Source organism: Panulirus ornatus, chromosome 12, assembly GCF_036320965.1.
Source record: "Panulirus ornatus isolate Po-2019 chromosome 12, ASM3632096v1, whole genome shotgun sequence".
In the NCBI taxonomy this organism is placed as follows: domain Eukaryota; kingdom Metazoa; phylum Arthropoda; class Malacostraca; order Decapoda; family Palinuridae; genus Panulirus; species Panulirus ornatus.
The window spans coordinates 58,495,166-58,502,807 of NC_092235.1; the positions used below are offsets into that span (position 1 = coordinate 58,495,166).

Below are 7,642 nucleotides of genomic sequence, written 5' to 3' on the forward strand. Positions count from 1 at the left end.
CACTAATTTCCTCCATATTCTTGCAATGTTGAACTTCATCAGTGATGAGCTTATGAATCATAATACCATCACTTCTACCCTTCGAAGTGAACTGGATTCTTTTCTTTCCTTCTTCATTTCACCGACGAAGAATTAACAACAATTAGTAGCAGTAGCTGTTGTGGAAGCTGATGAAGCTGGTTGATGACGATAGTGGTGGATGTGTTGGCGGCGTAGGATGGTGGTGGTGGCGAGGAGGGCGGGCAAGAGGAGCCCACAGACGCCATATCAGCCAGTGTTGCTGGTGAGGTCGCAGGCGAGGGTCAGGCGGCGGGCCGCTCCTGGTGCGGCGCAAACCATGTGACTAGCCACACCGACCGACGCGACGCTCACGCCGGAGTCTACTCCACCTTCCTTAACCCCTGCTGCTGTAGACTGCGTCATCGCCATCATCTCGCTAGCTTAACTACAGGCCATCGTCGCTCTTGCTGCTGGTGGCTGTGGACACTGGACGTTTCTACGAGGAGAGTGGAGAGTTATCGAAGGATGCGAAGGACCTATCCTTTCGAGGCGAATTCGAGATTTTGCCAGTAATTCGTTGGCGGCTTGGTAACTCTTCGCCACATTAGTACAATAGATGATGACAGACGTCAAGGCTATGTATATATATGCACGTGTCGCTGTGGATAAAGTTGTGATCTCTTGAAAACTGGGGGACGTTCGAGAAGTGGTTTTGATGATGACAAGAGAATGTTAACCCTCGTCAGGGATCGTGTCGACAAAGCGAAGGTCACCCAGGCAGACTCCTGAAGGAGGGGAAGTCGGTGCTCAGGTAAGGCCTTATGTGGGACCATTGTCCTGCGCTTGACGGGCCGTTGGTGTCCTCGGTTTAGCTTTGGTAGTAACGTTAACTATCAAAGACGATCCTTTTTTTTTTTCATTCTCATTTTCTATAAGTTTGATGTACTGAAGAGATTTCATTCGCGAACACGATCAATCATAACTTATCAAGTTTACGAATTCTTATACGAATTTCACTTGAGAAACTTTGGCGCTTGTGAAAAATGATGCTCCTTTGTATATGATAAATGAAACCTCTTTCCTGTGAATAATATTGCTAATGTATTTTTTCTTAGGTAATTAGCATACGAAGGGCAACATCGCTTACACCTGTGTTGAATAACGAGTGACTTATAAACTCATTCATCTACAATTTAGAAAATCATGTCATCAGCCATGGGAGAAAAAATTGTCGCAGATAATCACAACACATACAAAAAAAAAAAAAAAAATCAGTGGACAGCCTGGAGGTAATGAGGAGTCATACATGAAAATCCTGATGAGAAAGTGTTCCTGAAACTTTGGGGTTTACTGTAGAATCCTTAAATGAGGCTAATTGTTGCATCAGATTCTGTAAAATTCCTGCCGAGATGTTTCGTCATACCAGAGCTACTTCATACGTTTTTCATGAGTTACAGTATACTTCAGGCGTATTGTCCAATATGGTCCTTCCTAAGTATCTGGCATCACGAAACCGACGAAGGGATTAGAACCAAAATACCAACGCCACACAGGATTACATGCGAGGCTACTGCTTTAGTAAACATGTTTCTGAAACTCGGGAAGGGATCAAAAGGATATTTCTCCTGTTTCGATACAAACGTGTCTGGCCGGACATGCCCCATTAGGCTTACACTGTTGATATCCCACCCGAGACCCATATTAATCAGTAATTGATCGTATGGGACACTAGATTCCTCTCTAACGCGTATAACAATTATTTCGTACTCTATGCGTTGTGAGTTCGACCCTCTCAGGAAATACGGGGCTATTATAATTTTTCTTCATCTTGGTCCAAGTTACAACTTACAAGCCCTCATGTTGTAGATGCGACTTAGGTAATAACAGCAACTGACTGACACGCACACACACACACTCACAGAAGCCCTGACACACAGAAGCCCTGATTGTTCGATGCTCGTTTGACTAAAGATTGGAGTGAATGGGGCCGGGTTCCGGTGTGATCATGAAGGACATATGATACACACCTCTGACTGGTAGACTGTCAAGTTAGAGTGGTGTTGCTCGACCGGCTGACGGTCAGATGGCCACAGAGCCTTTCAAAACGTCAAAATGTGATGTTGGGGAGACGATGCTGGCAATCAAGAGACACTAGTGCTATGCTGTGCTAAGTTGCATTTCACAGGTGTGATCTAAATTATGATTTAATGTTGGTCTGTTACGTATGCTCTAAAACATCTCGATAGATCTTGAAGATTGATAGTAGTTGCTGTTTGATTTTGACCACAATGAAAATCCTTGACGTACAAGTGTGGAGATATATCATACAGTTCGTAGTAGGCGTGTAGAGGTATATCATACAATGCGTGGTAGGTATGCAGATATATCATGCAGTGCGTAGTAAATCGTATTATTGTGAAGCGTTATGAATACAGTGATGAGATGGAAGATTCTCTCATCATATAATGTAAGAGATATATGTAAAGCTTACTCTGGAAGAGTTGCTTCGTAAGTCGGTTTCAAATGTCTGTCTCTATGTTTCCAAGACTTGAAATATATGTGTGTGTGACAGTTTGCATGAGGGCACAACGAGGGTATTTGTGTCTCCAATGAAATGCTTAACGTGGACATTGCCGATCTTATCCGATTCTTGGCCTTGTAATGAAATCCTTGACATGGACACTGGTCGCTCTTCTCCGATTCTGGACCATGTAATGAAATCCTTAACATGAACACTGGCGATCGCCTCCGAATCTTGGCCATGTTCGTCTGCTTTGGCTCGAGGCGGTTTTGAAGTCTCGAACAAGTTCAGTTACTGATTTATTTTGAAGTCTCGAAGAAATTCAGTTACTGATGTTTTCTGAACTCTTGAACAAGTTCCGTTACTGATGTTTTTCGAAACCTCTAACACGTTCAGTTACTGATGTTTTTGAAGTCTCGAACAAGTTCAGTTACTGATGGTTTTGAAGTCTCGAAGAAGTTCAATTACTGATGTCGAAGAGGATGAAACAGTTGCTGGTTTGCTGCAACATTCGAGCATGACATGAATGCAAATAGCCAAGTTGCTAATATTAGCAGTAAATTACAGAGAGAGAGAAAAACGAAAACTTCAGCATTTGCTGTTTTCCGGGAATGTCAGTTCAATCTCGAATAATGTATGTGATGACTTTACATGCAGTAAAACGTTACTGTGTTCATGTGAAAATTGTTTTTGCGTCATCCACAGTGTGGTTTAATATTGTTACGAAGTCATCAGCCCTGCAGGCTGGATTTTTAAAGAAGTAAGCTTTTTAATCTATATACTGCCACTCAGCCGTGACGATAAGCTAACTTTTGCCGCCAAAACATGGAAAGCCACAGGCACACAAACATACCAGTTCTTGTTACGTTCGTCCCCAGCATTATGTATAATTAATTAATGGCTATTCCATTGCAGTTCTGTACTTCAAAGTGGTCATTGCATATATATATATATATATATATATATATATATATATATATATATATATATATATATATATATATATATATATATGGAGAGAGAGAGAGAGAGAGAGAGAGAGAGAGAGAGAGAGAGAGAGAGAGAGAGAGAGAGAGAGAGAGAGAGAGAGAGAAAGAGAGAGAGAGAGAGAGAGAGAGAGAGAGAGAGAGAGAGAGAGAGAGAGAGAGAGAGAGAGAGAGAGAGAGAGAGAGAGATTAGCTAGATAAATTTTGGTATAGAAGAAAAGTTGCTATGAACCTTCCTTTTTTCGAAGGGGTGTCTTCAGTTGTTTCATAAGGTATAGACGTCGGAGATATATAGTAACTATAGTCGCTATAATGGACCTCTTTCCTAGTCTTATCATATATGGAACCACACTCCCTTTCGACTCGAGCCTTCCTGAAAAGTTCGAACACTCAGGGTGCGCGCGAATGTATTGTGTCAATGCATAAGCGTGCGATGCAATCGTTGCACACATTTCGTGTAGGTTGGTACGCATAGGTTGGTCCACATGGGTTGGAACGCATAGGTTGGTACTCATCTTCTGTGCGTAAATGATAAATGGACTCATCCACTGAAGTTCGTTTGAGGACATCGGATTTGTAATTTGTGAGGCATTATGAGCCTGAAGGTTTTGGGGGAACAATAAGCCATTAACCTCAGTATTATATCTTCTGTCCCTTCCCGTATTTATGAACCAACGTTTCAGGGAGACTGAGTGTTGCATAACCTCATGCAATCATTATCATATAAAAGCAATTATGAAAAAAAAAGAGATAATGTAAAATCAACTAAAGACAAAACATCAAAACGAAAATGAAGCAGACATCCACTCAAAAAAAAAAGAGAGAATATTCGTACAGTTTTCGAGAGAGAGAGAGAGAGAGAGAGAGAGAGAGAGAGAGAGAGAGAGAGAGAGAGAGAGAGAGAGAGAGAGAGATTGACATGGAGTTTGCATAGATAAACAAAACCACACGGAACCAAGGCCCAAGGGGGGATGGCTCTGGCCTTAACACTACTGAAAAAAGATCCAATCCTCTTCAAAAAGCAGTACAAGAAAAAGGATGGCAAAGCAGAATCTCTCTCTCTCTCTCTCTCTCTCTCTCTCTCTCTCTCTCTCTCTCTCTCTCTCTCTCTCTCTCTCTCTCTCTCTCTCTCTCGAGGTGAAATCTTCCACAATTACGCACAATTATACGTTGTTCAAATAGGCCATTCCCGACACAACGATTCTTTATAGATTCACACATCCAACATAGCCTCTAACTTATTATCATAGACAATATAATTTTCTTTTTACATCCCTAAGGTTTTCAGTATAGGAAGATTGCATCTGTAGAAACGGGGTGAGGCCTTTGAAGGTGATTTACAGAATAATCGATACATCATTTACAGATAATGGCACTATGTCATTTACAGAGGAGGCCAATAACCTCTTCTGTCTACGTTTACACAAATAAATCCCAAGATTATGAGATGAAAAAATGATGATAAAGGGAATATTTAGAATTGCCTGGGCAATAAACATTTTGAAAGAGAATAATAACATTCAAATACGATATCGTTACCGATATTAGATTAAAAAAAATGTATAAGATGAAAGAATTGATGTTCACAAATGTTCATAAGCTCACGAGCCACATCAAACGTATGTTGATGATGAGAGAATCAATGTTCAAAAGGGTTCACTAGTTCACGAAGCATATTAAACGAAAGTTGATGATAAAAGATTAATGTTCATAAGCGTTCGTAAGTTCACGAAGCATTTAAAAAAGAATGTTGATGATGAGAGAGAGTTGATGTTCAGAAGTGTTCACAAGTTCACGAGCCACATTAAACTTGAATGTTGGATGATGAGAGGATTAATGATTCACAATTGTTCACAAGTTCCCGATGCACACAATCAATGTTTTTAGAAAGGGGGGAAAAAACCTTTACACTAAGAAAGCTGTGGCGCGTAATATGCTTTTTATGTCGGTCATAAAAAGTTTCTCAATTTGTTATAGTTTGTGAGAAATTGTTGAGAAAAGTTTATATAATATCACTAGTAGGGTGATTTATACTTTACAGATATATATATATATATATATATATATATATATATATATATATATATATATATATATATATATATATATATATTATTTATATGTATATATATATATATATATATATATATATATATATATATATATATATACATATATATATATATATATATTATTTATATATATATATATATATATATATATATATATATATATATATATATATTTTTTTTTTTTTTTTTTTTTTTTTTTTCATACTATTCGCTATTTCCCGCGATAGCGAGGTAGCGTTAAGAACAGAGGACTGGGCCTTTGAGGGAATATCCTCACCTGGACCTCTTCTCTGTTCCTTCTTTTGGAAAAAAAAAAAAAAAAAAAAAAAAACGAGAGGGGAGGATTTCCAGCCCCCCGCTCCCTTCCCTTTTAGTCGCCTTCTACGACACGCAGGGAATACGTGGGAAGTATTCTTTCTCCCCTATCCCCAGGGAATATATATATATATATATATATATATATATATATATATATATATATATATATATATATATATATATCTTTTTTTTCATGCACATTCGCCATAACCTGCGTTAGAGAAGTAGCGTCAAGAACAGAGGACTGAGCGCTTTTCTGCTCCTTAATTTGGAAAAGTAAAAACTGGAGGGAAGGGTTTCCAGCCCCCCCTCTCCTACCCCTTTTATTTCTCTCCTCTATTCAAAGTATTGTAGGATACAACCCAGTACACTTTAACCTATAAAACGTCACACCATTATGTTCAGAGTGTAGGCTGTCGAATTGAGTGCATCTGTAGTTTGCCTCCGTTGTTAAGGTGGAGGCGACAGGCAGGCAGCTGTTCAAGAGACACCTGCACTTTACCAGACTGATCAGAATGGCAGAGGATACTGTCATCAGCTCCTTGGACGGTTTAATAGGGTCGTCGCATCTGGCGAAAGTCACCTCCAAACGTTAGTGTAGATTTGGAGGAAGCGGATGTTTAGGCAGTGTGAGTCTTCCACTCTTTTTTCTTGGTAGTAAGTAATCTTGGCTTGACTGGTGGGCCTTAGTCTGCTAAACGATCGTATGGGCGACGTCACTCGGTAGTATACAGCCTGTTGCAGTGAGTAATCTACCCTATCATCCTTGAGTCTTCTTTCTCTTTGGAACCAGACTGTCTTATCTGTGAGGGTGCTGCACCTCTGCTGTGACATCTGTGGGTTACTGCCATCATCACTGTGTCTGTCATTATGATTCGGTCACAGTCTCCAAAATCTTGTTATCGGATAGGATATCAGTAGTGAGCACATCTAGGCACATTGAATTTTTTGGGGTGTAAGTTCACGATATTCCTTGATATCAATATGACATTTGAGTATCATCATCTAATAGCATGCTTCCACTGGTCTAATATGTAATACTAACTCTTGAAGGAAAGATGATCGCTTCGTCCCTGCCACTTACATTACCAGTGACATCCAGAAGCATGAAAACACATCGGACAACAGAGATCCCCACTCGAAACCATCCACCAATATTTGCTTTATCTCCCCCTCCAGTGGGGCTCAACCTTTAGCTACAACTGCGCCTCTTCCTCTTACTATCCGTTTCTAAAGCCAGTCCCTCCTGTATATAAATATAAGGCTTTTAGAATGAATACACGATGCTATTTTGGGAATAAAGATGGGCTCAGGAGAGGAAATGATATCAGATTAAGAACAGGATCATATTTTTCATTGTTAGTGTTAGTTACAGGTGTACGTACGAAGTTAAGGCAACTATATGTGAATATGGCGATAGAAATCATGTTCCAATATTACGGGTCAGGTCGGACACTAGTGGTATCGAGAGGTTAGTGATGCTGAAGGTGTAGTAAACAAGTGTAAGGATGAAGTTGTGGTCAAAATAAGGGTATAGAGAAAAGGGCATTGAGATGAGAGTACGGTGAAGATGGTCCGTGGCTTGACGATTAAGAGTGTGGTGAGGATAGGGATATGATGAAGGTTAAGAATGTCGACATGCTGCAGTGAGGCTACGTTTGCGTGTGTCTTCCACCATACTAAACATGACGGGGAGTGACAGGGTGGAGAGTGAGGGGGAAAATCATATACATTCCATTGCCCCG

General features: G+C 40.0%; 1 protein-coding gene across 1 annotated transcript in view; it reads left to right on the forward strand.

Moving 5' to 3' along the window:
- Positions 1 to 275: 275 nt before the first annotated feature.
- The window catches only part of LOC139752085 (uncharacterized), a 23,256-nt gene continuing 15,889 nt past the window's right edge, over positions 276 to 7,642 (forward strand). The window contains exon 1 of the mRNA XM_071667945.1: positions 276 to 811. The gene's annotated coding sequence lies outside the window, so the exon portion shown is untranslated. The remainder of the gene's footprint in view (positions 812 to 7,642) is intronic.